Source organism: Schistocerca piceifrons, chromosome 1 (genome assembly GCF_021461385.2).
Source record: "Schistocerca piceifrons isolate TAMUIC-IGC-003096 chromosome 1, iqSchPice1.1, whole genome shotgun sequence".
Classification (NCBI taxonomy): domain Eukaryota; kingdom Metazoa; phylum Arthropoda; class Insecta; order Orthoptera; family Acrididae; genus Schistocerca; species Schistocerca piceifrons.
In genome coordinates this window covers 1,059,929,281-1,059,938,369 of record NC_060138.1, presented here as the reverse complement: position 1 = coordinate 1,059,938,369, position 9,089 = coordinate 1,059,929,281, and the positions used below count along the sequence as shown (strand labels likewise).

Here is a 9,089-nt window from a genome sequence, read left to right as displayed (position 1 = left end):
CATTAAATTTTCTCACAGATGTGGCAGCAGGGGGACTACCATAAACTGCAAGATATGTTCCCAGTCATCAGAGAAACCATCCCTCAATTTCATGGAAAACAACAAGTCAGCTTATTGCATCAATTTTCGTCTGTCAGAACTTTAAAATCTTGATTTATAAACACAAAATGAGTACATGTATCTAAATATTTACTTCATTTGTGACATTATATCTGTATAAACAAATATAAGTATTTTTCTTACTGATTGTCTTCTTTTAACTTTAAAGTTCTATAAAATGAAATTTCACGATGTGAGCACAAATATCATTCAGAGAGTATGAGTAACACTTATATCAAAAATGGTTAGTGCACTGAAGTATTCATTGTTCATGAATATTGCTGATATTCAACATAGAAAACTATTCTGAACACAAAAACTGTTGCTCAGATTCTAGTAGTCCCTAACTACTTAATTTTTACGTTATGTTGGTTGATTCAGACTGCTGAAGCATCTGACATTATTTTTTATAATTTTCCCTGTATGCAATAGTAGGAAATATTAAATGGAATTGTCTCTATAAAATGGAATTTTATCCATGGGGTATCCACTTACATTGACATTACTCAAGTAGTTAGTATAATGTGAGAGTTGTTATGAGGCGGATAGCAATGCTAGCAGTAGTGTAGAAAGTGGTATTTCCCAAGTTGTAAGGGGTCCTCCAAATTAAATAGGCAATACATAATTCTCATTGCCACAATAGTCCCGTATTCCATCTTGTTTCATTTTCCACTAGGTTACTGCAGTCAGTACAGCATTGATCGATGTGTAATTTTGTTCAATGCTCAAATCTAAATGCACGACCCTCTCATTCACATTGCATATATATGGGGAGTACATGTCTTAAGTCTTTGAAAAAAGCTACATTATATTGACAATTAAATTAACTGAGAATGTCTATCAATAAAATGATTATCTTTTACTGAAAGTCACCAGCATCAGAAGTCACTCTATATGTATCCACCTCTGTCAAATAGAAACAGTGAAATTTAGACTGAATATGCTGGAAACACTTGTCATGTATCCAACCACAATCGCTTGATGTTATGAGTTAGAACATCACAGATGTGGTTGTCGTGAAAATTGAAATAGTGGAGAAAAGTTTAATTCAAAACTGATACTAATCACACTTGGCTAAATGTGGTGAGCGTGAGACAGCAAGTGGAAGGCAAAGGATATGACATCTAAGGATAATTCACCAGTTAACTGTTCTGCTCTTCTTTCTGCCAAAGCCCTGAAAGAAAGATGTATGACAAAAATTAAATGGATTTGTAGAACAGGGACTTGACGTACAAATACTATTAAATAATAACTTCACATCATGAGTTTAATGTTAGGATACAATTTTACATTGCAAAATTACATCAGCAACGGCAGCAAAAAGGAAATCACAAAAGAAAGTAGTCATAAACAATTCCTTAAAATTCCATTTACGTTTATGGTAGGAGGGTTCCTTTCACCGCTGCTAGTCATTCCTTTTCCTGTTCCACTCATCAGTGGAGCAAGGGATAAATGAACACCTATATACCTCTATAGGACCCCTAATTTCTCTTATATTTGTGGTCCTTACACAAGATGTCATTGATGGCAGCATAATCGTTCTGCAGGCAGTCATCAATGTTGGTTCTTTAAATTTTATTATGTTTCGTGAAAACAACAGTCTCTTCCCTCCATTGATTCCCATTTGAGTTTACGCAGCATTTCCATAATAGATGCGTTTCGACCAAACCTACTGGAACAAATCCAGCAGCAAATATCTGAAAAGTGTCGACGTACTCCTTCATCCAATCTGGAGGGGATCTCAAATACTCTAGCAATACTTGAGAAAGGGTCACACAAGTGTTCAATATGCAGTGTCCTTTATAAATGAGTGATGCTTTCCTAGAGTCCTCCCAATAAACTAAAGTCAGCCATTTGCCTTCTGTACTACTGACCTTAGAGGTTTGTTTCATTTAATATCAGTTTGCAGTGTTACTTTAATTGATATGACTGTTTCAAGCAGTACACCATTATTCGAACATTAGAGGGTTGTTTCTGCTAGCCATCTGCATTATCTTACATTTTTCAACATTAGAGTAAGCTGCCATTCATCACACCAGATATAAATTCTGGTGTAAGTTATCCTGTATTCTCCTACTCACTCAACGAAGCAATGACGAGACTTTTCTTTACACTACAGCATCATTAGCAAACAGTCGGAGTTTACTATCCATCTTATACATAAGATTGTTTATGCTTATAGAGAACAAGAGTTCTCATATCACACTTCCATGGAGCACTCCTGATTACCCTAGTCTCCAATGAACACTCGCCATCCAGGACAATGTACTGGATTCTCTTACTTTAAAAGTCTTCGAGTCACTCACATATATGAGAACCTTTTCCATATGCTCGGACCTCAGTTAACAGTTTGCAGTGGGCACTGTGTCAAATGCTTTCCCAAATCTGTGAATATGGAATCTGCCTGTTGCTGTTCACTAATGGTTAGGAGGGTATTTGGTGAGAAAACAGCACATTTGCAGACTTCTTGACAGGGTGAAGAGATCCTTTTGATATCATTGCACATGCTGAAACAATGGGCTGTTTTAAATCCTCTTGGGTCATCAGAACTTATGCACAGACATCATCTTTAAGTTTACCCCAGAGAAAATAGTCCAGTAGCATCAAATCAAATGAACATGCAGACGAAGTGATAATGCATGAAATGTATTCACTGTTGTGACTGCGAACAACAATTAGCTGTATAAGGGAATGACCAGAATGAAAATTTCTGTCAGACCTTAACTACTTTGGCTATCCATGCACAACTCATGGCCAGACTCAAACTGCCATATGTCACTGTTCCTGCATCACAGCCTCTACTTGTATACACAGATTATGTAGGTTCCATACAGGGGAGGACATTTTAATTGAAAGTCTGGCCATGAGTCATGTTTAAGGCGAACACTTGCTAAAATCAGAACATCCGGGTTCGAGTCCCAGTCTGGCACAAATTTTCAGTTCCCTCCCTTATACAACTGATGGTTGTTCATATTCGCAACTGCAAATACATTTCATGTAATTCATAACTGCTGTAGCACCTGTTCCTTCACATGTGTGTGTGTCCCCGAAAGAACACTGCATCATTCTTCTTAACAACACAGGCACTGCCATATAGTACAACTCATAATGCCTTGACGTCGTATCCAGCAGCATGGAAAGATATGGGTGAGCACTTTCCTGGGCACAAGCAAGTTGAGAGCCGGGCACCCATTGTGCTGGAACCACAAATATCTACGTACTTCAAGAATTACTTTCTCTACGAGGGCTGGTTCCACTTCAGCAAATAATTGTGCATGTCTTTTACCTTTTAAGGTTCCTCCAGTGAAGTAAGAACATAGTCTCCAGCAATCTACATGAAACGTTTACACACCATTACCACTGATGTTCAACATGTCTTGGCCAATACCGATTCTCAGTGGCCCAATCATACATATTTCTTAGGTTCAACTTTCCATGTTTTACAGGTAGCTTCATCAGTGAAGAGAGCTCTTTGAAGTGAGGACCTATTCTGAAGTATTGACTGTAGTACCATAGTAGAATAGGAATTAATATGGGGTACTACCACACTGAATGAAATAGATATATTTTACTGCACTAAGACGCAGAAGTGTTCTTTGGTGGAAAGAGGAATATGTTTTGTTAAAAGGACAATCCATAATTATTCTTAAAATTGGTAATGAATAACAAGAGGTTTTTCCAAATGGTTTATAGTAAAGAAGTGAAAAGATTTTAGTGCAGTGGTGGAGGCAATTTGCACATCACATTATTGCGCGCAAAGGCTTTGCAATACAAGTCCATACTCTTGGAAGGTGGGATATTAAAGAAGTTAAGTTCTCTAAAACAAGAAGACTTAGATGTAAATAGAATGGAAACTCAGAAAGTTTATAGTCAGTATAATAACGAAAGATGAGCTATCTATGCAAAGAAGGTTAATATTGCTTTACCTATTTAAAGATGAATAATATTATGTTGTCTACGGGTATCAGAATAAATGTCTCACAAGTATCCAGTAGATAGATCATAATATTGTCTTAAATCAAAAAACGAAAATGGTTAATTGGTTATGAGTCAAGAGGATCACAAATTAAAAGGAACTTAAGAACAACATTATTGACAAGTAATATTTTTGTATTACTATGCACATTTCTCAGATACTTTGGGTGATTTAGAAAAGCTAGCCATAGTATTAAAGAAAGTAATAAGATATGAGAAATAATATTACGAGTATGAAGAAGATGAATGAAACTGCCAAACAGGAACAAAGTAGTTAAGTAATTAAGTGGATACAGTCACAAGTTATCATTAACGATTATAAAAAGTTATGTTGTAGAGATTATGTAAAGGTGTAAAGGCAGCTTTAAGATGTAAGGGTAGGATAATAATAATAGAATTGTTAACAAAAATGTGTATGCAACTAGAGACTTAAGCACGAGATCTCTTGTCTAAGTGGCGGGATATGTAGTGTTTCAGGATATTTGTAAACATCCCAACACGCCATTGGAAAGCCGTTGGCAAGAGATGCTCGTAAGTTGAATGAGGATAAATGTAGTGGGAAAGGGAAACTGTGTGCTTCCCTTTCTTGTATGCAGTGAATGTGGAGCAGTGATGGGGCGGCGAGAAGGGGAGCAGTAAAAATGGAATTACAACCACTAATCATCTGGGAGTCATTTATGCCATGGTGCAGCAAGTGCCTGAGTCCAAGAGCCATGGAATAAACAATGCGCCAACAAGGGTGTAATGAACAATTGAACAGCAGCAGTTGTTTATCTGGTTTGCTCTCTCAGATCCTAAAGTACGTATGTATGGATGTTTTTTAATGTACTCAAGAGAGTGGTATTACCGTAGCAATTGTTTGTTGTGTTGTTAAAAGAAATAGTGAAAATGTTGGGCAAAATATACCCCTGTTTGTGAGAAGTGTGGCTATTTATTTAGTAGCACAGTAGAGAGAACTTGCGGAATCATTCCAGGAATCTTCATCACAAGTGGATCGACAGGGAGGTGGCACGGAAGGATCTGGACCACCAAACAACTACTCTGAGAAGAGAGGATAAAGGTAATACTACTTTCATCTGGCGGTGTATTAGGGTCGGCAAAATATTGCCCAGTTATATCGGCTGGGGATGCAACTTCCCACTAGTGCTGGTATAAGACCTACCACAAACCCTACAAAATATACATCAGCAGGAAAAGAGGGAAAAATACACCCCATGATCAACAGAGTTCCAAGCCCCTTCTGCAATTCTCGTTATTAATCTGCTGATGAAGACACACTTTTGCTGGGTGGTGATTGCTTTTGGACACCGTCTGTTGGGATAACTTTGTGTATATAACTCAACTCTTGATGCAAATTAAAGTGCAGCTACTCAGAGACGTCCAGTGTGGATTGTGATTATTGTATGGCAGCGAAACTTGGTAGATATTCTAATGTGCTAATGCAGACTGATTTACAATGGAAAAAAAATTAGTTCCAGTTTTGGCCACCAGGTGGCAACATGGCGCTGTGAATACAAGGAAGACACACAGAAATGTTTTTGTACATAATTGATTAGGAATGGAATGTGGACATTAGGAATGGAACATGGACAGATAAGGCCAAAAAAATGAGAAAGTCATAATGTTCACATTATTATTAACCACCAATTACACAATTTGATCATTATAAGCACTGGAGATGTCAACAAGATGTTGTACAGTGGCAGATTATCACCTAGTGGCCAAAATTTGGAGTAATTTTTTTCCAGCATAAATCGCTTCAGCAATGCATTAGAATATCACCAAGTTACGCTGCCATGCAATAATTAAAGCCCACAATGGACCTGCACATTAATTATAGCCATCCAATATATTTCTTCTGTGCTCCTTTTATACAGATGTCGCGGCGGTACCACACTTTGTTTTCTCCTTATCGAATGTGAGGAACTTCGTTGTTTGGGTATGAAAACCACAAACCCTGCGTAAGAAAGCAAGCGGTTTCATTGTGAGAACAGATAAATTCCCCATAAGTAGTTATCAAACTTTGAAGTGTGAAATATCTTTCAATTTGTCCTGTATAGAATTATGATACTATCAGCAGAAATTACTGTAGCTCCATTTCAGAAAATGAAGATGATAACAGTACCTCTGTGATAAATATAGCTATGGAAAGAGACTGCACGTTATTCAAAGAGAACTTTTTCACAATTCATCTGCATGAAAACAGGATTATGATATCTTAGACAGTTGCAGAAATATTAGAGGTGAACAGCATAGCTTAGCTTTTGAGGGCTCCTTTCTTTACACAAATTGATTGATAGTATTAAAGGCTTTCTGCAGGTTTCTGTTTATTGTACACATCACAGTAATATGTCTGAAACCACAATAGCTGGTCTGTGCAGAATGATTGTCATCAAATGGCTCCCATGTGTTTTGCTTTCTGATAACAGACCATAATTATGTGTTGCAGCCTTTCAGTCCTTCTGAGGCCGAAACACTGTCAAGTACTCCTTACACCCTCTGTTTCACTCTCAATGGAAAATCATACTGTGTGGTGTGGACGTTTAAGAAATATAAGGAGAAACTAACATTTATGTGTCCACTGAGGAAGTCCTGATCATCCATTTAAGTACCTACAAAGCCACACCTATGGAGCCCAGAGCTGTGCAAAGTTTTTCCATGGTAGACAGGTTCTGGGGGATACAGATCAGCTAGCTGAAACTTCCTGGCAGATTAAAACTGTGTGCCCGACCGAGACTCGAACTCGGGACCTTTGCCTTTCGCGGGCAAGTGCTCTACCAACTGAGCTACCGAAGCACGACTCACACCCGGTACTCACAGCTCTACTTCTGCCAGTACCTCGTCTCCTACCTTCCAAACTTTACAGAAGCTCTCCTGCGAACCTTGCAGAACTAGCACTCCTGAAAGAAAGGATATTGCGGAGACATGGCTTAGCCACAGCCTGGGGGATGTTTCCACTCCTTCAGGAGTTTCCTTTCTTTCAGGAGTGCTAGTTCTGCAAGGTTCGCAGGAGAGCTTCTGTAAAGTTTGGAAGGTAGGAGACGAGGTACTGGCAGAAGTAGAGCTGTGAGTACCGGGCGTGAGTCGTGCTTCGGTAGCTCAGTTGGTAGAGCACTTGCCCGCGAAAGGCAAAGGTCCCGAGTTCGAGTCTCGGTCGGGCACACAGTTTTAATCTGCCAGGAAGTTTCATATCAGCGCACACTCCACTGCAGAGTGAAAATCTCATTCTGAGATCAGCTAGCTATTTTTCAAGGAGCTATTTGTGGAGTGGGGGATTGGAGATATATGTGAAAAACAGTATTCAGTTTCAAACTATTGACTTATCAAAGAACTACACTCAACTAGTCAATGAATGTTGTGCAGGGCCAACTGAATTTAGTGGTACTACACTCTTAATTACAGTTATCTAAAGATCCCATAACTCTGATGTCAGTACCTTTCTTCTCAAACTAGAGACGCTCTTGGTTCAGTATATAGTGAGCATCCAAATTAGTTGTGTGTGGTGACTTTAATATTAATCTTAAAAGTGATTGTGCAAGGAAAAGATTGGTTGATTGATTTGGGGGGGACAGGACCAAATAGCAAGGCCATCGCTCCCATTGGATTAGGGAGGGATGGGGAAGAGTTGACCATCCCCTTTCAAAGGAACCATCCTCGCATTTGCCTAAAGTGATTTAGGGAAATCACAGAAAACCTAAATCAGGATGGTCGGAGGTGGGTTTGAACCATCATCCTCCCAAATGTGAGTCCAGTGTCCTAATCACTGCGCCACCTCGCTCGGGCAAGAAAAGATTATTGGAAGTTAATGGTGCAGATAAAATAGATGATATGTAGAATGCTTTCCTCAACATATTTCTCATGCTCTTTGAAAGTTGCTCTCTATTAAAACTTTAAAAGAGGATACTGACACTTACAGGCAACATGGATGGCTGATTAATGGGATACAGATATTATGTAGAACAAAGTGGCTATTATATCAAAAAATTGGGGATAGTACAAGTAACAATGAAACTGCAATAGGTCATTACAAACCGTACTGTAAAGTTGTTAAATAATTATGTGATTAGGAAGACAAAAGCATGTGTTATGCAAATAGATAGCTACTTCTGGGGATAAAATTAAAATGATATGGTCAGCCATGAAAGAAGTGTCTGGTCGACAGCGCAAGGTTGAGCATGTAAAGCCAATACATATCAAAGATGTTTCTGCTACCAATAAGTCAGATACATGTATAGTATTTAATGATAATTCTCTCATTAGAGCAGGTGAATTAAATAAAAACATAGTTTCTCCAGGGAATTATTTAACCCTCTTGGAAAATGGCTTTACAGGACTTCTATCTGAAATACATCTGCGTGATATTGACAAGGGAAAGACTGAGTCAATAATTAAACCGCTGAATGCTAAGGACTCTCATGGACATAGTAGGGTATCAAACAGGATACTAAGCTGCTGTGCTGCAATATTAGCCCAGTACATAGGTTCTTTTGTAATTTTTCCTTTAGGAATGGTAAATTTCCTGAATGATTAAAGTAATCAATAGTAAAACTGCTTCATAAAAAAGGATAAATGTATAACAGTACTGGAATGAGATTTTCACTCTGCAGCGGAGTGTGCGCTGATATGAAACTTCCTGGCAGATAAATACTGTGTGCCCGACGACGAGGTATTGGCAGAAGTAAAGCTGTGGGTACCAGGCGTGAGTCGTGCTTCGGTAGCTCAGTTGGTAGAGCACTTGCCCGTGGAAGGCAAAGGTCCCGAGTTCGAGTCTCGGTCGGGCACACAGTTTTAATCTGCCAGGAAGTTTCATATCAGCGCACACTCCGCTGCAGAGTGAAAATCTCATTCTGGAAACATCCCCCAGGCTGTGGCTAGGCCATGTCTCCGCAGTATCCTTTCTTTTGGGAGTGCTAGTTCTGCAAGGTTCGCAGGAGAGCTTCTGTAAAGTTTGGAAGGTAGGAGACGAGGTACTGGCAGAAGTAAAGCTGTGGGTACCGGGTGTGAGTCGTGCTTCG

At 39.0% G+C, this 9,089-nt stretch overlaps 1 non-coding gene across 1 annotated transcript; it reads left to right on the top strand.

Annotated features, from left to right (window-relative positions):
- The first annotated feature begins 8,781 nt into the window (after positions 1–8,781).
- Positions 8,782–8,856, top strand: Trnap-ugg. The gene has a single exon. It is a non-coding gene; the product is annotated as a tRNA-Pro (tRNA).
- The last annotated feature ends 233 nt before the right edge of the window (positions 8,857–9,089 follow it).